At 36.2% G+C, this 26232-nt stretch overlaps 1 long non-coding RNA gene across 1 annotated transcript in view; it reads right to left on the bottom strand.

The window, feature by feature from the left end:
* Nucleotides 1–12240: 12240 nt before the first annotated feature.
* Nucleotides 12241–26232, bottom strand: part of LOC131507773 (uncharacterized) — a 75855-nt gene continuing 61863 nt past the window's right edge. Inside the window, exon 9 of the long non-coding RNA XR_009259696.1 lies at nt 12241–12613. This is a non-coding gene — a long non-coding RNA (uncharacterized LOC131507773). The remainder of the gene's footprint in view (nt 12614–26232) is intronic.

Here is a 26232-nt window from a genome sequence, read left to right as displayed (position 1 = left end):
ATCTCATCTACCGCTAAGAATCACATGGACTCAACAGAACACTTAGGTTTTCCTTTTTCTCCCTTCATGTGATGGTTAATTTTATATGTCAAGTTGAGTGAGCCCAGATTAACACTGTTTCTGGGTATGTCTGTGAGGGTGCTTTGAGATGAGATTATTTGGATCATCCATTTGGAGCATCGGGCTCAGGAAAGCAGAGTGCCCTACTCAATGTGGGTGGGCTTCAGTCCATTGAAGTCTGAATAGAACAAAAAGTGAAGGAAGGAGGAATTTCACCTCTCTTGTTTTCTGGCCTCACTGACTCACTGATTGAACTGGGGCATCTCATCGCACCTTCCTCTGCCCTCGAACTAAGATTTATGCCATCTGTTCCCCTAGCTTTCAGGCCTTTGGACTTGGACTAAATTATAACACTGACTTTCTTAGGTCTCTGGCTCCAGAGGTCACATCTTGGAAGATGATATAGGTATAGCGATAGATAGACAGACAGACAGATAGATAGAGATACGCATATATAGATATAGATATCTGTATCATCCAGATATTTAGGACTTAGGCACACTAAGCAGTTTTGCTGCCTGTGTTTAGTAGAACATAAACACATCAGCACTAATTTAATATCTTTTCACGGGCCAAGAAAGGAACTGGATCATCCCCTTCTATAGTCCTCATGATTGTTCTGGAGCTTGGAATATACAGAGATAAGTTGGATGCTTTCTTAAACCATTGTCTCATGGGATAGAGATAATATTTGTACTATTTGAATGGAGGAATACGATGGCCACAGTCAGTGAAAACAAATGTAAGCGTTTAACTTGTTTGTATAAGCTGTTTCTACGGGGAAAAAAAAGAAAGCACTTTATTTATTTATTTATTTATCTATCTATTTTATCTATTTATCTGTTTATTTATTTATTTATTTATTATGCCAAACACTCCATACCCTTTATCATTTCTGTGCATTTATTTTTACTGTTCCCTGTGTGGTCTGTTATTCTCTGCCCAGAAAATTCCCCATCTCCATTCATAATCCCACAAAAAGCCGTTCACTCAGAGAATGGAGATGTCCCCTGCACTGAACTGCCACCTCTCCAATACATACATTTTGTTTAACCCCTTTCCTGGATGGTGGTTCTGCAGCAGTGGAAGAATCTGAGCTTCACTTCTAGCACCGCGCTGCAATTCTTATTATGGCCATCTCTTTCCCGCACTCTGGTTATTCTGAGGGTCCCTGTATTGGAGAACTTTATCCTTCCTCTGTGTCTTCTTCTTCCTGGATTCCCAAGAACAGCACAGTGCTAGCCAAATGCATTCGGTGAATATATCCTGATTGAAATCACCTGGATATTCTTGAATATTTCCGTTGTCTTCTGCTAAACGAGGCTTTGGAGAGCCTAGATACTATGGAAACAGGTTTATATAAATCCTTCTATATGAAATGTGCTCTGCCAAAGCTCTCAACTACAGGCTGAATTTCTTCAAACTGAAATCTCTTCAAATAATTGCACTGGAAACCTGTGCAGTCAGGCCATGCTTTTTAAAAATGCTTTTTCTCTATCAGATCACATTAACCACCTACATACTATGGGAAATGTCACTTCAGAAGAGCCTGGTTGGTACAGTTTCCCTGCTACATCAAACCTCATCTTAAATTGTTAGCTTTACCACTGTTTGGGATAGATAAGTACAGGTAAGAGTTTACTTTTATTTATTTATCTTTTTTTGAGTTTGTACTTCTTAAATGTTATTTTATTCTGGTATAGCCTAAAGCATTTAGGAAGCATAGAAAGCACCAGAATAAGGCAGAACAGACCTTTTTATTTTGACATTTTATGCTTTTAGATATATGTATGTCTAGATATATCCATTGATTCATTCGCTAATGAATTTTACAAATATCTAAGGAGCATGTAACCAGGCAAACTGTTAACGGGTGAAGGTAGTGTGGGGACCAAAACCATATGGAATCTACCCTCATGAATTTATAGTGTACGATATATTTTTAAATAAGGATGCACTGAAACTCAAAACTGATATATTCCTTAAGGATTTAATCATTTGATTCTAATCCATATTCCATCCGTTTCTGCTCCCAGTGACATTCACTGGTTTTTAACAACCCCTTGAATACTGACAATTAAAATGAAATTAACACATTGCTTTTACTGATGGCAAAATATAACATGCTGAAATTTATTTCAGAATGAATCAGAATTATTAAATAATTAGAAAGAGTTTTCCTTGCCAGGAAATAAAAAGTGGGGATAATTAGAGCTACCACCTGGGCTAGAATCCCGAGATGGTGACACAGTGGGCAATGTGCCCAGGAGTCACATAAGATGAGAATCTGATTCATTGTTCTCAGTGGGAGCAGTTATTTGATATTATTATATTTTCATCACTTTCCAAGCCCATGAGAATTTCCTTTAAAAGTTCAGGTTTTTTAATCTTGAGAGAATGGTCTTGACTAGAATGATAAAAGGGAAAGAAAAAGGAAATTTGTAAGCAGCAGAGGAAAAATGGATTATTTCTGAAACTGCTACTCTACTTCCAGGAGGCAGAAACCCAGCATTAACTTTACTTGAAAAGCTGCTTCCAGAGAATTCTCACCATCTCAGACATAAGTAGTGACAAAATATAAATAAAACAAAATAAATAAAAAATGTAAAAAAACAAAAACAAAAAACCTTTCAGCCTCCAGGTTCTATCTATATGTTCTATTCTTTTAGAGCAAACCCTCTGAACCTGTAGAGGGACAATAGATTCTGCATGAGGAGGGGATTTCTGTCTGAATAATAGAAAGTTGTCAAAACAATCAGGCTCTAAGAATTCTTATAGTTTCCACCGAGAGTAGCAAACAGAAGCTGAACTTCAATTTCCAGGCAAGAAAGAAAACACCATCTCATGTCTCTTCGGTGAAGCCATGAAAATAACCTACACGGAATCACTTTGGGAGCAGATGTGAAAACAGTTAATAAATTGGTTAGCAAACACTCAAATATTTTCAGACGGAAAAGGTCAGCCAGTGCTCCATTTAATATCTATGCAAGCACATCAGAGTAACTGCTTCAACTCTTTCCCTTCAGTGACCAAGCCAAATCAAGTTTTTCCACCACTCCTTCTTGTCTTCTAGTTTCCTTTCAGGAGCAAAATAACACTTTCTGAAATTAAGACAAAAGCAACACTTAACTTCTGTCAACATTTGTTCTTAGTCTACAGGAAATTAAACTGCCCTTACACTTTGTGTTTTTTCCCCTGTTGACGTAACTTCTTACTGAAGGCCTGCAATTGTCTTCCTCTTTTATAAAATTAAGTCTTAGCGTGTTTGAATCTCTTTTGCAAAGTGAACGGATAAAAAGATAGAAAAACCATCAGGGTATAATTCCTAGGAAGAGTTAGAATTTTGTGGAGATCATCAGAGATCACAAATAATTTTTCAGAGTGTCACATAATTTTCATAATGGTTATTCCTCTCTGTGTTTATCCATATTTATCCACTTATAATTTATTCCTATTATTACTTCTCCAGCTGGAGAACATGGAGAAGGTGAAGCTCAGAGATTCTCAGTTATTTGCTTACGTCCTCAAGGCCATGAGGAACAAAACTGGGTTGCCAGGTCCCTTCCCTCCATGTACATCTCAGTCCTCATGTGGTTATCGTGTTGTCCCCTCATAGTCCACTGCGGCATCAGGCCCTTGGTGAGCACAAACCCATAGCAGTCATTCCGTGGGTCGTATTCATTTCCACCCATCTGGAGACCTTTAAGTTCATCTTTGACCGCATGAGTCCTTTTTCCTCCTCCCCTTCTTCACAATCATTACTTTACTCTTCAAAGGAATGTATTGTTTTTCTCAGTGGGGGCCATTATCAAAATTCTCCACAAGAAAGATTATGATTTTTTTAGTAATTTCTCAGAAACATGTAATAGTCTCATTCATTTAGAACTTGTGCATCTAAATTTCCCAACCCATCTACAAGTCCCAACTCCATCTACAAGTCCTGCATCCCGATTACCGCCATGTTTTCTAAATTTTATGCATAGCGGTATTTTTTGTTATATCCATTTTAGCAATTATCTATTGAATTCCGGTGATGAAGGTTATGAGTTTAGAACTCACAGATCATTACTTTTCCCTCCATTTACACAAACACATTTGCACACAATCATATTCACTCACTTTATTCCTCCAATAATAATATAATTAATACATATAATATATATTATATAATCTTATAATTATAACTTCTGGTGAATTGATATTTATATCTACATCATTGATTACATCAACATTGTTTACATCTGAGTTTAGTATTATATTATGATTACCATTCCTTTTATGTTTATCTTCTTGGTTTTGTAGATAGTAATGACTTTTTTCACTTAATATGTTTAATCTTTCCTGACATAATAGTAAAATCCCTCTAAAAACTATGTTTCACGTGATTAAACACATCAGGTGACCTGATATTGTCATTGTTTGACTGTGTGTTTATGATTGATTGATGGATGTGTGCACCGGGTTGCCTGAACCCCTGGTCGTTCTGCTTCAGTGTGGTCTGATCACCCTCCAATTGCCATATACTTGTCATCTTGGAATTTCCCCTTTTGCCTCTACTGCCAGGGTTTTGTCGTTATGTTTGTTTGCTCTGTTTGATTTTTTTTTAAAGATCCAATGACTTCTTGGTTTAAAATTTCATTTTGGTATACTATATGTTACAAAACAAATGTCCTGAGAATGAGTGCCTAGACTTCTATTTCCATTTCTGGAAATATTGTAGACAATATATTCTAAAAATCCTCCATCTAAAAAAGACCTAGACATATCAGCCATAATAAACTTTATTTTAAATCCGTAACTGAACTCACAATAAAACAAATTGAAATCAATACCTAGACACATATTGCAACTGTAGAACACGCCAAGGACAATGAAAGCTGGAAAGCAGCCAGAAAAACAGACAACAAATTATGACAAAAGAATAGCAAACAGAGAATCAAAAGATCAGTAACAGCGACGGAACATGTTTTAAAAGGTGAATGGAAATAACCGTCAATCTAGAATTTTATGCCCTGTAAGCTACTGAGAATGAGGGCAAAAAGGTATATTCAGAATTCTCCCCTATCCCCTCCCAAAAAAAAGTGAAAGAATTAGCCATCATAATAGCTTCAGTAAAAACATTTATAAGATGGTAAAAAAAATGTATATATCCAAAATTTGGAAATAAAACAAGTGACCATCTGAGCCACAGATGAGTGAGAGAGGGCATTTTCTAACGTGCTTCCCTCACGTCAGCTAATCCCCTGAAGCATGCAATACTGTTTGCAAAACTAAGGTGCAAACATTTCACAATCCTGTAAAACTGTCAAGGTGGGATGACACTTTAGTTTTGTTCATTAGAGAAGACACCACAGGCACCGTGGTGTATCACCCTCGATCGTGGAACACAGTACGTATGCCCCAGTTTCTGAACTCCTCTCTTGAAAAAACTCTCTGTCACATGCTCACAATTTCCTAGGAATTTTTTAAATTCATTTTTTGAACAATTCCCTGACAGGGATATACTTCAAGATGAGAGCAACTAAACCTCTCAAAACAAAGAGCAAATTGTAAGAAAAAAAGGTGTAGAACTAAATGCTTCTACCTGTGGGTAAATCTAAATGGATATTCATCTGAGATTATAATAAAACAAATAATTTGGAGGAAACTTAAGAAAATGGAATGAGAAATGTGCAGAATCAAGAATAATTTGGTTATGATTAATGCACTTTGTTTCTTATATTATTCTGGAGAAGGCTAGAGCTATGGATTAAAACTTAAGATTGTATTATGTAAATTTATTACAATTAAGGTAATCATAAAAATAGAAGTTGAAAAAGGACAACTAGCTGATAAAAATATTGAATACAAAAATACTTCAAACAGTGATAGAAGTAAAAAATGAAGATGGAGAACATTAAAATATCAGAGTAATTAGAAATCATGAAATATAATAATAGGAAGTAAATCAGCAATTAAAATATAAGTGAGTAGACTCCTTTTACTAGTTGCAGAGTCTGTCACAATGGATTTTGAAATCGTTGTTATTTACAAGGCACATGCTGAAAACATAAGGATGTTGAAAATCACATTGTAATATCAAAGATTGAAAATATAGATAAATGCTAGCCCAAAGACAGCTACTATACCTATATTTGTCACAGATACAATAAATAAAGCACATTATTATGGTTGGAGGACATTTGAATTATGATAGAATGTATAATCACAAGAAAAATATAAAAATTTTCAATATTTACCTACCTAATATTCATAATACATAGGGAAAAATTATCAAGATTCACTTCATAATAGAAGGTCTGAACACAACAATCTAAGTAATTAATACATCCATTAATAGTATGTTCATTTGAGTCACTGTTTCTTGTTAGATTGTGTATTCAGAAATGGCAAAATAAACCATTTGAAAAAGGAAAAAAGTTCTTCCCCAAATGTTACATGTGGACATTGTCTTTGTTTTTGGTGGGGGGAGGGAGATGAGAGAGAAGGGAAGGGGCAGAGGGAGACAGAATCTCAAGCAGGCTCTCACAAGCGTGAGATCATGACCTGAGCTGAAATCAGGAGTCTGACACTTAACTGGCTGAACCACCCATGCTCTCCTAGAAACTCTTCCGTCTATGGATGTTATGCCAGTATACCACACAAGTGTTTCAGAATAATTTATTGAGATATTAAATCGTGTTTTGTTTTGTAGCTGTGGAATAATCAGGAATACAGGCTTTCCTTGCTGTCCCACAATAAAGCATTCCTGGGAGAACTTTTGTAAGCTGAAATGGTAGACCCAAGTTTATAAAAGTTGGCATTACACACCTTTACTTGTACAGAAAACCTACATTAGTTCAGTAAGGGCTTTTTTATTTTTATTTTTTTTTTAACGTGCATTTATTTTTGAGACACAGAGAGACACAGTGTGAGCGAGGAAGGGGCAGAGAGAGAATCTGAAGCAGGCTTCAGGCTCTGAGCTGTCAGCACAGATCCTGACGCGGGCTCCAACTCACACACTGTGAGATCATGACTTGTGATGAAGTCTGACGCACAACCAACTGAACCACCCAGGGTTCCCAGGGCTTTTCTCCTACAAACAAAAATTATCCGGATTTCCTTCAGTTAGCACAAACAGCTACTAATGTAGGTCTTTGGTAAAAGCAAAGTGGTATAATGTGAACTTTCTGAAAGCAGGAGATACCTGTAATAAGAATTACGTTTCCATTCGCTCCTTACATACATTCAAGGACTGTTAAGTCCTGGAGACTTCCCCTCCAGCCACATTTACAAGGTTTGGTTTTTCAAAGAGAAGTAAATTATACTAGGCCCATGGTGGAGAGAAGCCCTCGAGTTTGGATAGTGGGAGGCTGGGTTGGCAGAAGCTGTCAGGCAGCTTCCAAGGCAGATGGGGGTAGAAAGATTTGGTCCCCGTTTGTGCTTTTTTAATGGTGGTGACAGTTGGGTAAGGGTTACATGGTGGAGATCCATATCACCCTAAAGTTTCTAATAAGTTGTCATATAGACACTGAAGTTCATGGAGCCCAAGGGCCATCGCGCTGAGAGCTCCAGGAAAGATCTCCCATCCCACTTTGGCAAAGGGGAGGGGGAGCAGAATGGACCCCAGGGCACCTCGGCAGCGCACACAATGAAGTGAAGACTGAAGCCTCTTCTCTTATTTTCTAAACACCACAAATACCTCATCCCCATTGTGACTTAAAGGAGGTGAAAGGTGAGATCAAGAGGTCCCCCAAAGCCCAAATTAGGTTAAATTGATCCCCCTTCTAGCAAAGTGAAAGCTGGGAATAAGATTTAATTTAAGTTTTGAAAGTGTTACCACATTTTTATTCTCCAGAGCATTAAAAGAGTACAATTCATATTTAATGCATCCCATGAAAAGTTTTCCTATAAAACATTTTATTTCCAATATCCATATGTTTGACATTCTCCAGAGGACTACATTTGAGACCTCCAGGTCTTATAAAAATCCTTTGGTCTAATTGAGGTTGATTCTACATTTTGCTGTCTACATTTTGTGGGCTATTTATTTATTTATTTATTTATAAAATGAAAATAACATAGTCCTTTCATTAACGAAAAGCATCCTCAATCAACACCAACTATCTTGATCTCAGTGTTTGAAAAGAACCTGGCACATGGTAGGTGTTCAGTAAATAACTAATGAATGAGCCCTGTGCCACTGTCATTTCTGTGTTTCTCCTACGATGAAACTGAGCCAACACAGTTAACTGACTTTTACAGATTTTACAGACAATGTCAACGTCAGAATTAAATTGCAGATCTGATTCAAATGTCTTTTTCTTGGCATGAGACCACTATGTCTCAAACGCTGGGCTAGAATCCACCGGTGGGTCTCAAAGTCAATATAATTGGTCAGGATTGGCATTTTTAAAATGAAATAGAAGAGAAAAAATGACAGAATGGCAGGCATAGCTCAGCATAGAGTAATGTAGGCTAGAAGACAGCACAAAGCAAAGCAAAATAAAAGAAAATCTAGTGTGTTTAGCATAATAACGGCTAACTAGTGCTTTGTAAAACTTGTGCATATATTGTGTGAATAGGTAAAATGCTCTTTTTGCCTGGAGCCATGGCCTAAAATGTTAGAAAGCTAATAAATGAGGCCACTTGTTTTCCCAAATCGCTTTTTAACATTTGCCAGAAGAAAATATCCCTTCCAACCTGACTTTTCTGACTCTATCCCCTTTAAGTCATTTTAATCATGAAATTTTCAACATTTTTTGAAAGTTATGAAAACAATATTAGACATACTTATGCACAAATACATGTTAACCTGTATTTCCTCTCTGCCCTCCCCTCCTCTCCTTTCCTCTCCTCTTCTCTTCCCTCCTTCCTTGACTCCACACATCTCTCTCAAGGAACACAATGTTACAGATTTAGCTAAGGCTCCACTCTGTCCTTATTATAAATAAAGTAGGTATACATTGTCCCCAGATGTAATTATGTAATTTTACCACAGATTTATCCATTCATAATTCATTTATGCACTGTTTTATACATAGGAATCATTAGTTACTTCTTTCCCTTAGCTTAAGTTTTTGAGATGTATCCATTTGCCCTGTGAAAGATTGTTATGTTATTTTAAACAGGCAGTATTACAATGAATATCTTCACACACATTCTCTGTGCACATGTGCTATGAGAATTTCTAGATATCTAGATACCTAGAAGTGGAATTCTTCTGCCTGAGTAGGTTATGGGCATGGTCAAGGCTCCTAGGTTTGAAAAAGTGATTATTACCAATTTACACTTGTGCCACAAAATACGATAGTTTTTTGTACCTATATCATTGACAGTATTTGAAGCTATTGGACTTATTTATAGTAACCATCTGTTGGATAATGAACTATTTACTTAATTTTAATTTTGCTCATTATTAGTGATGTTGACCATCTTTCTATGCGCAAAAATGGTTTATCAGCCATTCCTGCTTCTTTCTCTGTATATTATGGGCTGCCTTTTTTTTTGTGGGGAAGGCTAGTGGTGTTCTTTTTCTTTTTGATTGGTAGAAATTCTTTATATATTGTGATTACTAATCTTACTTGTGAACATTATGAGCCCCTTCTCCAGTCTAGCATTTCTTTCAACTTCATGGTATGTTTCATTGCATAAGTTTATTATTATTGTTGCTGTTACTTTAATGTAATTAAAATACCAATCTATTACTTTATATATTATAATTTATTTTTTCTTTGAAATAATTTCTCATTCTAACCATATAAATATAGCTTTTGCATTGTATTTCACATTTTTTTTTATAATTTTGATTCCCATGACATCTTTAATGCATATGAAATATATTTGTATGCCTGGAGTGATATGAGAATTTGGTTTAATATTATATTTGAATAGTTTATTGTCTCAGCATTCTTTAGAAATTCTCAATCCCTCTGACATGGTTTCTAAAGCTATATTTTAATTCATGTACCAAACGCTGATACGAATTTTGGGTCTTTAAAACTCCATTTTGTTTCTTTCCTCTGGCTTTTTATAAATGCACAAATAGCACCTTACTTTATTTATATAGGTTTTAACAACTTAGAATCTGATGAACCATATCCCCCCTTCCTTTTCCTTAAGTATTTCTTATCTATTTTTAGGCTTTTCCCCTTATACTTGAAGTTTATAATCACTTTTTCAGGTTTTATGAGAAACTTTTGGGGTATTTTGATTGAAACTGAAATGATCTCTAGATTAATTAGATGATAATTCTCATGTTTATAATTTTGAGACTTTTCTTCCAAGAAAATGGCCTAATTCTCCATTAACTTAGGGTTTTTGTCTTTTAATTTTTATATTTGATTAGCTTCATTCCTCATAACCTTATGGTTTTGACGCTATTATAAATGATGTGGTTGATTCCTTACACTTTATACATTTTGTAATTGCTTATTACTTGTGCACAGAATTACAAGAGATTTTTGTATATTTTTCTTATGTTCTCTAAACTTGCAGAATTATTTTATTAATTATAACCAATTTATCCATACAATTTTATGGATTTCTGATTTAACAATCATAGTTTGTAAACAATAATTTCATATTTTCTTATTTGGAACTTTACATCTGTGATTTCTATGCCTTCTGTTAATGTGTTCACTAATTTGTCTATTACAGTTCGAATAATGGCAGAGATAGGTGGTTATCTTCTCTTCTATCCCTGGTGTTAACAGAATTGTATCAATTTTTTCTGCCATTATGAGATGATTATATGATTTTTCTCTTTTAATTCAATAGGGTAAGTCACAGAAATATGGTTTCTAATATTGATTATTGCCTTATATGATTATATTCATTTTATTTCCAAAATACTCTGAATTTGGTTTGTTTATTAACTACCTAATACTGTGTAACAAATGACCATAAACATAATGGCTTTAAACAACACTGTTAATTATCTCATACTTTCCATTTCTATGAGTCAGTCCAGATATAATTTGAGCCCTCTGGTCTGGGTCTTACCAGGCAGTAGTCAAGGTGTTAGGGCTATGACCTCAGCTTGGGCTTGGGGTTCTCTGTCAGGCTCCTTGGGCATTGCCAGAATTCATTTCTCTGTGATTATAAGAGTGATGTCTCACTTTTCCTCTACGTGTTGGCTGGAGCCAATGTTAGTTCTTTGAGACTTACTTACCCAAGACAGCCGGAGACTCATGGAAGACCTCACCTGATTAGATCAGGTCCACCTGGGATGATCTGCCTTTTGATTAACTCAAAGTAAATCGATCAGGGACTTTAATTATATCTGCAAAATTCTGTTATCACCACAATGTGTTGTTACATAGCATGGGAATGGTAGCTCATCATATTTGCAGAATGCGCGCACACTCATGGGGAGAAATTAAAAGAAGAGGAGAATCTCGTGGGCCATTTTTAAATGCTCACCACAGTTTCCTAACATTACTTAAGGATTTTCCTACCATGTTTGTGAGTGAGATTGGCATATCATTTTCCATTTTCTATGGACCTGGTCTTGCTGGAGTGTAAAATTAATCCTAATCATTATCATATTAGGGAGTATGGACACTTGCTTTATTCTCTTGATATATGCTTTAATATATGCATTAAGGTTTAAAATTTTCAAAGTATCACTCCAGCTGCAATTAACCACTTTCTCTTATTCCCCACCTGAGTCCATCTTCTAGCTCTCTGATATATTAGCTCCAAATTGGTAGGAATGATAGAGATATTATTCCAAAACTCCTAGTTCCCTCAGTCACTGTTTCTCTCAGTCTCCAATAAGGAAACATAATACATGTGTGGTAAAATGTCAAGATCATGAGATGGGAAATTAGGAGACTAGAGTTTAGTTTCAAATTCACCCCTGGTCACCATTATATTGGTGCTAATTAAATCACTTTCTAATTTCTGTTGGAAGACAGCTCCCAATGAATATTTTCATGTTTCTGCATGCTGTGGGCCTTCTGAACAAAAAGGATTGGCAAATTTTGCTGAACAATGATTGAATGACTAATATGCATAGATGTTATGGGTAGTATATTGCTCCAGAGAAGGAAGACAATGGAAAATGAAGAGAAATGGAGAATAAGAAAGAGAAAGAAAGGGAAGGACAAAAGAATATCCAGTTTCAGTCATCAGCACCAAGATGCCAAGGGGAAGGAGAAACATGGATATGGGTATTGAAGTCTTTCACATCCAAGATCCTGATTTTTTTAAAGCCTTCAAACATGATTCTCATTTGCTTTGCCTACCTGTCTCTTTTTCCTGAGATCACAAGTTATCAAAGTTCTGTCTAAGGAACGTACCCTATTAAACACTGTGAGAGACACACATTGCCTTCTTCTTTTAGTTATCCAACAAAACTCTGTCGTTTTATGATGAAAAGAAGTTTATTACTTACATTTTTCTACAAAGTCTTGTTTGACAATGAAACGTGGAGAAAAAAATGGACTAATTTGAAGGTGTAAAGACATAGCAGGAAAAGAACTACTGACCAGCATTTTGGAGTTCGAGCAATGCATAAACATTTCAGCTAGTTTGGATTTCATGGTCCCCATCCACCACTGCTTGATTCCTAGAAGAGAGGACAACTTTTTTTTAAATTCCCTATCTAATAGTATAGTGAGCCAAATCAAAAGTCTAATACTTAGAGAAATTAGTTTGCATTTATCTTTCTCTATATTTTTTCTTCTGAACATCTTAGCCTAAATATATAGTTTTAGTCTGACATAAAGCTTATTTTGTTACTCAAGTTATTATATAGGATTGAGCTTTGTGGTTTGGTTTGCTAAACCTATGGTTGAAAACTAAACATTTCTGGAAAAAAATGGATAAGAATATCTTATATTTATTGAACATAGCCAAGAAATTTATTTTTAATAACTGAACCACAGATGGGATGCCATCTGTCAACATATGGCATTGGCTCTTAAAGCAATGTTTACATCTGGGGGATATGACGCTTTCTTTGAGAGAACAAGAGGCATTATTGGACTAAACATGAAGAAGAATGATTTTAGATTCATGAATACTGTAAGTTTGCTAAGGATAGAATCAGAGTGTTTATATGCATACAGTTTTCATACACTTGGGTAGATAAAAAGAAAGAAAATCTGTCCATTGAAATTCTGTTATAATAATAGAAAATAATTGTAATTTTGAAATTGTTGGGGTTTTTTTCCCCCATGACAGGGAAAACTATTGATATGAAATGATAAGATCACCAAATTTATAAGTTTTTGTATATTCATTTTGACTCTAAAAGTTCCCTGTAAAGATACTAATATAGCATTTTAATTTATTAAAATCTCAAATATCAACTTTATTTTTTCCAAAAACATGTACAAAAGAAGTAATCTTGTTCCTTAAGTTTCAATAACTTCAAAAATTTTATCTGATAAAATTTTGTCTGTTTTACTATATGTAAATATTCTTATTTTTAATCACCTTTGCATTTTGAAACATAATTGGAATGTGCTTTTGTTAGTTTTTATTAGAAAATCACTAAACATATATTTTTTAATGTTTTTTTGTTTTTGTTTTTGTTTTGAGAGAGAGAGAGAGAGACAGAGACAGAGCACGAGCAGGGAAAGGGAAGAGACAGAAAGACACACACAGAATCTGAAGCAGGCTCCAGGCTCTGAGCTGTCAACACAGAGCCTGACGCGGGGCTCAAACCCACGAACCGGGAGATCATGACCTGAGCCTAAGTCAGATGCTTAACCGCCTGAGCCACCCAGGTGCCCCAAACATATTTTTTAAACTACCATCCCACAGATTTTCTCTTTACTTCCACCTAACATAAGAAAAATTTGGTATCTATGATATTTACAAATTATTGAAATTGCAAAACTCCAGTAAAAAGAGATTATGAACAAATATTCAAAAATAATGATAACAACAATAATATTGACAACTACACTTTCAGAGCATTCTTTATGTAGCAGACTATGGGACTTACAAAGCACTCTCTTAAATCTTGAGAAGAACACCTCCCCCAATTATAACTTTCCCCTAGTTACAGTTGCAACGTGGGTTTAATGAAGTTATGTAACAGGTCAAACATCACAGAACCTGTACTCAGCAGCATCTGACCCATATTCTTTCTGCTGTACAGAGCTGAGTCCCCTGTATGGGAGAATTTCACAGGTAAGCAGACATTTAATATTTGTTTGTTCAAAGGGGGGCAAGACCAGCTGCACTGGTTATTACAGTATAAATTGCAATCACAATGAAGTACCAATTTCTACTTACCAAGCTGAACGTTTATTTCTTTTTTTTTAATGTTTCCATTTATTTTTGAGAGAGAGAGAGTGCACACGTGTACACATACACACACACACACACACACACACACACACACACACACACACGATGGGGAAGGGCAGAGGGAGAAGGAGGCAGAGATCTGAAGTGGGCTGTGCCCTGACCACAGGGCTCAGACTCACAAACCTGAGATCATGACGAACCTGCAGTCATGACCTGAGCCAAAGTCAGACGTGTAACTGACTGAGCCACCCAGGCGCCCCCAAGCCAAACTTTTAAAGTTTGTTGTCATCAGAAATTAGAGAAACAGTTATAATCCAATACTTCAGATGTGGTTGTATATGTATAATGTACTATGAAAATACCAATCAATATCCCCAAAATGTTCAAGAATTTTGATCTTTTACTTTCGGTCTGAAGTTTTTAGTAATCTAGCATATTAAGGAAACTAAATTGTTGGAAACTTTCTCCGCAGCAGAATGCATCTAAGAAGACAGAGGTGATAAGATAAATTATCTTTAGTAAAAAGATGGTCAAATCTTATTATATAATACATACTTAACAAGTTCCTTGTTGTAAGAAATATATTGACAAGATAATTATATAAATACAGCAATACAGAAGAGACATGATATCACAGGCTTCTGAATCGGTTCTTTTTTAGAAAATGTCCTTACTTATCTTCTGAAACTCAGTTTTCCCACTTATAAAATGGAGACAGTAATAGAAGAATCCCCATTGTATTGATGTGTATTAAATTATTTAATATAGGGGCGCCTGGGTGGCTCAGTCGGTTAAGCGTCCCACTTCGGCTCAGGTCATGATCTCACGGTTTGTGAGTTCGATCCCCGCGTCGGGCTCTGTGCTGACCGCTCAGAGCCTGGAGCCTGTTTCCGATTCTGTGTCTCCCTCTCTCTGACCCTCCCCCATTCATGCTTTGTCTCTCTCTGTCTCAAAAATAAAATAAACGTTAAAAAAAAATTTTTTTTAAATTATTTAATATATTTAATATGTTTAGATAATTACCTAGAACATAACTCATGCTCAGTAAATGGGTTTTTATTATGTAAAATTAATTATAAAAAAGAATAAAAAATATGATCAAAAGTATTACAGCAATATATATGAGCAAGGAGGCAGAAAGGAAAATTTTTATCTGTTCAGTAATTATTTTATGGTGAATGTATTTTTTTAGACTTCCAGGGACATCTAAGATTATGATTAGTTAAGTTTTTAAATTAAAAAAAAAAAAATCTACCCTAAAAAGCCACTCTGGAAAGAAAATATTTGGGGAAGAGGATTATAAATGTCCAAAAGAGAAAAATTGAAGTATGATTAATTTTTTTCAACATATTGTTTTTGATGACAGGATAAAATTTCCTTAATGAAAAAAACAAACAAAAATCTCTCTTTGCATTAACTGTATTGTTGGCACAAAGCACGAGGTACCATACATTCGGTTCTGTTTTTAAAAGAAAAATCAAATGTAGATATCTGCTACCTTACATCATGAAAAGAAAAATCAAATGTAGATATCTGCTACCTTACATCATGATTTTTTAAATCCAAGAAAATAACTATCTCAAAATGGTATTTGGGTTATGTATGTGAGTATGTGGGTACATAAGCACTTCTGTGGTCAGTGAGTTGAGATATCGCTAAACTTACAATAATGCCAGAGATCTGGGAATTGCCAATAAAAGATTATTTTTCATCTACAAATTCAATCAACCCATACCACAGAAAAACCACAGGCACATTTTTGATACTAAGTTTCATTAAGACCTCTGAATAATTTCTCTGAATCAAGGGACACCAAAGTTTCACTGCTGTAGAGATTGGCCACATCAGAATCATATATGGGCATTAGTTAAAAATAGAGACTCTTTGATCACTTTTGCATCAGTCAGACAATGTATCCCAGGAATGCTTATGCTTAGCATAGATTCAAGGTGATTGTGATGTGTGAGGCACTCATTGGTCAGGTCAAGTTTCTAGCTCTCAAAGGCTTTTTCTCTTTTTTCTCTGGGTTTCTGATGCAAAGGACAGAAGCCATTCAAGCTAGTTTGAACAAAGGGAGATTTATCACTGGGTGTTGAATGACTTTCTTGGGAAGCAAGATAAAATAGATAAGAGGAACAACTCTCAACTTGACAACAAATCTATAACAACATCCTGTTTCTGCCTCTTCTAACATCAGGGGCTTCCAGAGAAAGAAGCTGCTAAATCAGGACACTGACGTGACAGCTTCCAGTTCCCTAACCACGCCACCTCCACCAGTCACACAAGCAAGATGGACGCCCTGACACCCACTTCTCTCTCCACTTGACCTTAGGTCTGTATTCAAATCTTACACAGTGGTGTTGGATTAATGGGCATACAGAAACTTGGTGAAAACGAGTCAGGAACAGGTTCTCTAGTCAAATCTAAATTTAATTGGTTGGAAACAAGGTTATTCAGAAAATGATTAAACTTCATAGCATGAAGCTGTAGCATTGTCTCTCTCTCTCATTCTCTCTCTCTCTTTCTTTTTCTGATTGATACCCCCATTCCTGTGAAACATCAGATCATTTCCTGTGGACCTCCTAATAACATGTGTCACTTTCTACTATGTTCTATGGATATCAGTTATTTTCCTTACCATTCCAGAAAAAAATCCATACATCCTTTACAGTCAGATTTAATTATATATGCTCCAAATTCAGTGTAGTTCTTTGCAAGATAACGTGCTTATTCTCAAAAATCAGTTTCTCCAGAAGTGCACGTGATTTTCACATTCTTATTATTTATGCTGCTATGAGTTTGAAGAAATAAATGGACAAATGTTTCAACTTTGACTACTCTCAGTTGTTTTAAAGCATTATAGAATTATATTTTTATATAATTTAGAGATATTCAGATTTGATATGATATATGTGTGTGTCAGTCTACAGCCAAACATAACATTGCATGCCAAGTTCAGAAGAGTCAATTTCACAATAGACATTTGTTACTACTCTTCCCAGAATACAAGTCTCTTTCTTCCAAAAGCAGCTGGTCTTCACTTTCCTCTTGAATCAGATTATGACCACGGACCATGCAAAAATTATAACTATTTATTTGCATGCACCTAATTTGTCCCACCAATCTCTCTACGTTCTTAGTACTTAGAGAAACCTACTGCTGGATAAATCCAACTTTCTACCCATTCTGTACTTGTATTTTCCTAGTAGAAAGTGCCTGGAGGAAAACACGACTGTGCTGTTTGATGTATTGATGACCCACCAGGGCTCTCACAAACACCCAATGATACTGGTATATTTGCTGGGGCCAGTCATTGTCCCACTACCCAGCTGACAATTTCATACATTTTGTCTCTCCTGCAACCTTCAGCCTGTATTGCCACATCTTCATTTTCATTTACTATGTTTCCTACAGCAGTATGAATATTGAAGCTATAAGGATAAAACTTCCAGACCCCAACCACACATTCACCCACCTATCTACATCTGTTCGTTTATCCTACCTTGTCCTTTGAGCATGTTATTACAGATGTACTATCCATATTCTTATCTAAGCCAACTCCTTGGATCTACCCCATTGCCTCCTGCCTTCTTAAAGACGTTGTTCCATCAATTAGTCCCCTTTCTGTGGAATCATCAAGTTTTCCTTCTTTACTGGACTACTTCCATAACCATAAAAACAACCATCTCATGCCTCCCCCTCTTCTCTCCAATGACCACAATTCTCTGCAAAAAAAAAAAAAAAAAAAAACCAACTCCTTAAAAATGTGGTCTATGTGCCTTATCTGAATTCTTCCCTTCCATTGCTCCCTTAAACCCCTTCACATGAGTTTTTATTCCCGCAATTGTACTGAATCGATCATTAATTCATTGATTCTACTGAACAATCATTTGTTTTTTCATTACCAATGATTTACCTGCAGCTAAATACGAATGTCAATTTTCCACTCTTATCTTACTGGACCTACCGGAAATATTTGGCCCGGCTGATCACTCCTATCCTCTGAATGGCTTTTCTTTTTTTGGAATCTTAGCCACACTTGTTTCTCCTTTTACCCTCAAGCCCGATCCTTCTTTGTAGTATCCTTTTCCTTCTTCTCCTCAACTTGCCTTCTTACTGTCAGAATTTCCAGGTCTCAGTTCTCATTCTTCTTCTCTTTCCTATATATATTCATTGTTTAAGGGATCTTAGGCAGTCTCCTGGCTTAACTAACACCTACATGCCACAATGCACAAACTTTGAACCCACCCAGTACTCTGCCTTGCAGTCTAGACTAACACATCCAACAATGTGTTTAATTGCTAGTAGCTCAAAATTAGCATATCTAAAACTAGGTTTCTGATCTTCCTCCTAAAGCCTGTCTTTACTACAATATTGTCTACTTAGCAAAAACATAAGCCCATTTTTTTCCAGCTGGTCAAGGGAAAACAACTTGGAACCATCTATAACTCCTCCTTTTTACTCCCACACCTTCTATCTGTCAGCAAGTCCTCGTGAGCTCTGCTTTCAGAACGAATCCTGTATCAGACCACTTTTCCACACCACGACCAATAACACTGTAGGCAAAGGTGTTATTTGTCAAGATGATCTCTTGCCTGGATTACGTTAGTAGTCTATAAATTGGTCCACCTACACCTTTATCCATCTACAGTTTATGACACACACAATTGCAAGAATTATCCTTTTAAAACGCAAATCAACGCATGTCATTCCTTTCCCCAATCCCACTGCTGATCCCATATCATTAAGCCAACATCTTTATTTTAGCTTCTAAGACCCTATTTGTCTTTTCTCCACCAGATCTGTTATCCTCTCCTCTCTCTTCATGGTTTGCTGTGCTCCAGGCCCACAGGTCTCCTTGCTTTTTTCAAACATAGCAAACATGCTTCCAGGTCATGGCCTTGAACATTTTTTTTTTTTGTCTGGACTATTCTTCCTCACTTAAATAGATGCATTAATGGATCCTCACTTCAGATTTCCTTATCAGAGCCACCATTCCTGGCCCTCTTATAAGGAGCAAATCCTCTGCCCAACACCACTGTATGCCCTGAACCTATTGCCCAACATAATATTTATATCTATTTGGTGTATTGCATATTACTTATGTACCTATTCATTTATCATTGCCCCAATATAATATAAACTTCATGAGATCACAGATTCTATTTTGGCCACTGTTGTCTCCCTAACACCTAGAATGGATCCTGGTTATAACAGGTGCTTAATACAGACTTGCAGAATGGATGAATGAACATTCTTGCAATTTTCTTTTTTTTTCTTAAAAAAAATTTTTTTTAATGTTTATTTATTTTTGAGAGACAGAGAGAGAGAGACAGAGTGCAAGCAGGGGAGGGGCAGAGAAAGAGGGAGATGCAGAATCTGAAGCAGTTTCCAGGCTCTGAGCTGTCAGCACAAAGCCCAATGCGGGGCTCAAACTCATGAACCATGAGATCATGACCTGAGCCAAAGTCAGACACTTAACTGACTGAACCACCCAGGTGCCCTTATTCTTGCAGTTTTCATCTGGGCTTCACTATCTCTTCGTTTTCAGCCCTTATAGGCTGACTGGATACTAACTGGGTCAGTTCATCAAATGATCCTGGCCATAGTGATTAGCTGAGAGGTCGACATGGGACGTGAGCGAATACAGTAAGAATACTCTGGTGTTTGTGATGGCTGCTGTAGAAGAGGGCCTTTCTTCCCCTGGACTTTAAGTGAGACTATAGAGTAGGGCTGCTGCTGCTGCAAGATTCCACCTCTTGGAGCCTGAAGAGAAACTACCACATGGACCAGTACTGAGCAAAACCAAGAGACAGAAATTCAGGACCATGACATTCCTTGAGCCCTGAATCCAACTGCTTTCCAAAGCATTGTACTCCTGGACTCTTTAGATTCTGAATCAAATAAATCTTTTTTTTTTTTTTTTTTTTTTTTTTCAAAAAAAGAAAAAAAATAGCCAGCTCAGAATGGGTTTTCTATCACTTGCAGTCAAGAAAAGTCACAACAGAAATGTCCCAGATCGGGTCAGGTAGTCTTTATAGTGCTCCCATAATATCCTATAATTTCTATTTTCTCAGCATAAAAAAAAAAAAAAAACAAAAAAAAACTTAGATGTACTTTCCTCTTGTCTGTCTTCCTCATCTAGACTATGTCTTAAAATAATATTGTAAATCATTCACTTTTTATCTCCAGTTCTTGAGCTACTAGCTGGTTCATGGTATTGGTCAATTAAAACTTGCTAAATGAACATTAAAACTATACAACTGCCCCTAGATAGCATGAAGGAATTTTTTTTTCAATAGGGCTTCACAGTGAATATATTTGTTAGACAAATACCATGTAAAATGGCGAATTAAGGGGCGCCTGGGTGGCACAGTCGATTAAGCGTCCGACTTCAGCCAGGTCATGATCTCGCGGTCTGTGAGTTCAAGCCCCGCGTCAGGCTCTGGGCTGACGGCTCGGAGCCTGGAGCCTGTTTCCGATTCTGTGTCTCCCTCTCTCTCTGCCCCTCCCCCGTTCATGCTCTGTCTCTCTCTGTCCCAAAAATAAATTAAAAAACGTTGAAAAAAAATTAAAAAAAAATAAAATGGCGAATTAATGTATTTCTTTTGTTTTTTTTTTAAATGTGTGTGTGTGTGTGTGAGTGTGTTTGTATTTTACCAGTCAAACACATACCTCATTTCAATTGCCTTCATATAAATATGGGATGGTAGAAAGGTGGCAAGATCATATGAAAATTTTGAATCACCACACTACTTCATGGAAAATAATAAGTGAACTATTTTGCCTTTTCTAGACTCTTCTCTAATAGAGGGATGCACACTCACCAGACTGTAATCAGAGGCAAGAAATGAGCCTGGTAGTTGGCTTTAATTATGTTATCGTTAGAAAAATCCACTCCTGTATTCATTCTTTTCACAAAAAAATTATTTGACGAGCACTTCCTATGACAAAGCGCTATATTAGGTACTGTGATGTATTAAACAGTTTCATTCAAAATTTATTTGCTGAATCTCTATCTCTCAATATCTCAGGATACAACTATATTTGGACATAAATTCTGTAAATGAGTGATTAAATTACAATGAGGCCTTTAGGATGGGCCCTAATACAATATAGCCAGTATTTTTTTTTTAATGACTGATATTCTTATAAAAAGAGAAAATTTGGGCACAGAGAGAGAGAGAGAGAGAGAGAAAGAAAGCGAGAGACCAGGGATGTATGCACACATAGGAAAGATAATGAAAGCACACAGCAAGAAGGTAATTATCTACAAGCCAAGAAAAGATGCCTTAGAAAAAAAGCAAAACTTCCAAAACCTTGATCTTGGATTTCTAGCATCCAAAACTGGGAGAAATAAGTTTCTGCTGTTTAAACCACTCAGTCTGTGGTATTTTGCTTCCACAGCCAGAGCAAACCAGTACAGACACTGTGTATGGAGTATATGTTACGAAACAGACAAAAACAAAGCAGACTTCACGTTTTGAGGCTTAAAACATAATTATCAAGAAATACAAATGTCCAAATAATGGTACAATTCTATAGCCACAAACTCAGAAAGGGCGAAGAGGGTGAAACTCCAGGAAGCTATAAAGGCAAAGAGTAAGGGAGCCGGGCCTGGTCAGGGAGTTATCACAGAGAAAATTTGTCGTTGAAAATTTAAAAATGACTGAATGCTACCTAAATGAATTTGGTGGCAGGGCCATGAGAGGAAAAGGAATAGCTTGTGAAAAGGTGCTACTCTAGGACACAGCTCCGTTCACTGGGGGAGTTAAATAAAGGCATATGTGACTCTTTACCACATATGAAAATAGGGAACAGGTCAAAGTTATGTTGACTTTGTAGGCCATATTAAGAACATGGAAATGAGAGGAAAAGCCATTGAGGATACAGTCTGATGAAGGAATAATGGTTTTATTTCTAAAGATAAAGGCAGAAGCAGGTTTTTTAATCCTCCCAATGAACTGATACATATACATAACAGACTCACCATTGATAGTGTATTGTTTCAGAGATATTTGGCTGCAAGTAACAGAAATCAGTAATTTATTATGTCACTCATAACAGGAGACCCAGAGCTAGAGTGAGCTATAAGATTGACCAACTCGGTGGTTCAACAATTTATCAGGGAAAAGATGCATTGTACCACTTTGCTCTGCTACTCTCAGTGTTCATTTCATAATTAAACTGACAAAAAAAAATATGGTTGCTGATCTCATATTCAGTCAAGAACCCATGCACCTGTTCTTCTATTCTCTTAAGAATAACCTAATTCCATGAAGCCTCTCAGCAGACTTTTCTTTATATCCCAAAGGCCAGAGTTACATGGATATTCTTGGATAAAATCAAGGAGGGAGATAGAATTATAACTGGCTTAGACAAATCACTGATGACAGAATGGATGATGGGTCTGTATTACAATGAGTACTACCTACGAGTAAAATAAAAGTAGACCTTAAGACTACATTCCATCCATAATAGATACAGTGGAAAGAAATGGAAGGATTTATTCAAGGAGAAAGATAAGAAAGCTCCTTCCTATCCTAGGTAGGCTTCCATGCACAACAACACAGAGAAGGGAGGTTGATTCATCCCTACCATTTGAAGGTTACCAAGAGACTGAGTCTGTCCTGCCTCATTTAATTACATGTGAATCACAGTGAGTCTCAGTAATGGAACCCACTATGTATCCTGTTGCTTCAAGATAGTTTGGAGAAACGACTTCAGATCCTTTCTTTCTGGGGTTAAACAGTACTAATTCAGAAGACAGCATGGCTAAGCCTTCAAATACCTGGATAACCAGGCATAAGTAATGCACAGATAAACAAGTAAAATATATGGATAAAAATCAAATGTAATTTGAATTTTAGATATAACATTGGAATCAACTGCTATGTATTGAGTTGTGTCACCCAAAAATTCATATGTTGAAGCCCTAACACCTAATGTGACTGTAGTTGGAGATAAGGTCTTTATGAAGGGAATTGAGGATAAATGAGGTCATAATGGTGGACCCTCAATGTGATAATTCTGGCGCCCTTAGAAGGAAGGAACACCAGAGCTCTCTCTATATCAGTGCTCATGAAGAGAGGTCATGTGAAGACACAGCAACTGATAACCACCTACAAGGCAAGAAGAGAGCCCTCACTAGAAATCAAATTTGTCAGCACTTTGACCATGGACTTCTGGCTTCCAGAACTATTAGAAAATAAATTTGTGTTGTTTAAAGCCACCCTGTCTGTGATTTATTTATTTTTTTTATGGCAGCCTGAGCTGACTAATATATAACAACTTTCAAACAATTGAAGATTAATCAAGTTCATCTGTCAGTTTTAAATCTAATGTCTACAGTCTTTGGTTACTTTGGAGATAAACTGGTAACCAAAGAAAGCCTCGTTATGAAGTGGCATTTGCCCGAAGGATCCAGAGAAGAAGTGTCTTATGATTCCCATACAAAAATAAAGCATCGACCCACTAGGGAAACATAAACAGGCTTATGCCATTTTTTAAAGATAGCTTTGGTTGTGTTGTTGCAAATGTGTCGTTTTGTAAAAGGAAAGGAAAGAGTGGATGAGATAAGGCGCACGAGTAGGATGTTAGAGAGAAGCCCAAGAAATAAGTGATTGTGGAGAGTTTCAGTTCTGCTTAAGGTATTAAGAAGAACATAGCACCCATGTTCACAACAGAAAAAATCTGATAAAATATAAAGCAGGCTTTTCTATAAAGCTATTGAATCACAGTTGATGCAAAATGCCACAGTAAATTACTACCAAGAAGAAATGAAATCTTCATAGGTGGACAAACAAGTGCAGAGGTGTCAACCTTGTCACAATAGTGACAAGTGTCTGTTGTGAATGCAGGTGTACAGAGAGGAGGCATGCCTGAGAGAGAATTTACAAGGAGACTTTTAAATGACTTTTAAATGACAGCATGGGTGGCAAGAGAGACTGATATCTGGAAAAGCTCCAAATGCAAAAACAAATACCTCATTTTAACTATGTCCTCCCCAGAAGTATTGACGAGGAAATGGCAGAAAAGGTGACAGAACTAGAAATGACCATAGCCTGGAAAACAGTGTGTATGTAGTCTCCCAGTCCTCAGATTCCAGGACTTGCTGAAGAATACTACAAAAGGGAAGCAAAAGCAACCAATACTAAACCCCAAACTACTGCCAGCTCCAGTTCTGAAAAGGTCAAAAGATTAGCCCCTCTGCAGCTGCTGCCCTGAACGTGGGAGTAAAGCTAAGGGGCAAAGCACAGTCTTTACAATCCTATTTGAAACCAGCGGTGAGCACAACCTAATTCAAGCTTCAGGGGTGGAGGGAGGGATGAATAGTCAGAGAACAGAGGGATTTTAGGGCAGCAAAAATATTCTATATGGTACTATAATGATGGATCCGTGTCATCATACATTTGGTCTGATCTCACAGAATGTACAACACTAAGAGGAAACCATAATGTAAACCATGGACTTCGGGTGATGATGATGTGTCAGTGTCGGTTCATCAGTTTTCAAAAATGCACCACTTTTAGGGAGATGTTAATAACACGGAAACTACGTGTGTGTGGGGGGGGGGGTAAGAAGTATGTCAGATATCTCTGTACCTTCCTCTCAATTTTGCTGTGAACTTGAAATTGCTCTAAAAAAATTAAGTGCATTAAAAAAAATTCAGTCCGGACAAAAGTCAGACAGAGCAGCCCCTCACCTTAGATGCCTGATTAAAGAATGAGATGGCACATCCCAGAGACAGAGATACAATAATTTAATATCCATTATTCTTTCAGACACACCACATGTTATGCTGCTTTGTGAAAAGATATGAAGAAGTAGAAAAAAAATGGCCCATAATCAAGAGCAAAATTAATCAACAGAAGGAAATTCACAGATAGTTCAGATGGCATAATTAGTCATCAAGGATTTTAAAATGACTGTTATAAAAGTGCTAACTAATTTATAGTATAAAATGAAAAACTATGAATGATTCTAGGAGAGATGTCAAATAATGTAGAATTAAATTGACATTTTGAACTGAAAAGTACAGAATAAGACATAAAAATTTATTAGATTATTTTAACAAAAAAAAGATAGAAAAAAAGCAGTAGAAACAATTGTTGGACCTAAAGATATATCAGTAGTAATTATCCAAATAAAAGCACACAAAGATATAAGATTAGGGGGAAAAAAACCCAAAAAACTAAACAAGGGATCAGAACCCTAAGGAAATGTATTAAATTAGTACACACATGTGTAATCTTTATTCTTGAATAAGAAGATATAAAAGATTTGGCAGAAAAAATATTTAAATAACGGCCAAACACTTTCAAGACTTGATTAAAAATCTCAACTTACAAACCCATAAAGCACAGGAAACACCAAGGAAAATAAGAAGAAAGTCACAGGTGCAGCATAGTCAAATTTTGTGAACAAATATAAAGAGAAAATTCTAAAAGCAGCCACCAGATAAATAAGACATCATGTATATAGGAAGGGGAGCCAGACATCAATGGAGCACCATCTTTTAAATGTTGAAAATAAAAAAAAAATATCAATTTAGAATTCCATATCCAGTGAAAATAGACTTTAAAAAAACAACATATTAAAGAAATATTCAGATAACAGTAAGTTGCAAGAATTCATTCTCAATATACCAACACTACAATTAAACCTAAAGAGAAGTTTTCAGGCTGAAGTAAGTGAAAACAGACACCAATATCTAGAGTAAGGAATATAGATAGCCAATCACAGTAAGTATGTGGGGAAATGTAAGTACTATATTTTTCCTTTTAGCAAAATCTTAAAAGACAATGACATTTAAAGTAGTAGTAATAACATATTATGTGGTTTATAACATATAGAAATAAAATAAATGGCAGCAATAGTACAAAGAATGAGAGGTAAATGGAATTGTTCTGTAGTAAGGTGGTA

This window comes from Neofelis nebulosa, chromosome 3 (genome assembly GCF_028018385.1).
Source record: "Neofelis nebulosa isolate mNeoNeb1 chromosome 3, mNeoNeb1.pri, whole genome shotgun sequence".
NCBI lineage: Eukaryota > Metazoa > Chordata > Mammalia > Carnivora > Felidae > Neofelis > Neofelis nebulosa.
This window is presented reverse-complemented; position numbering and strand designations above follow the sequence as displayed.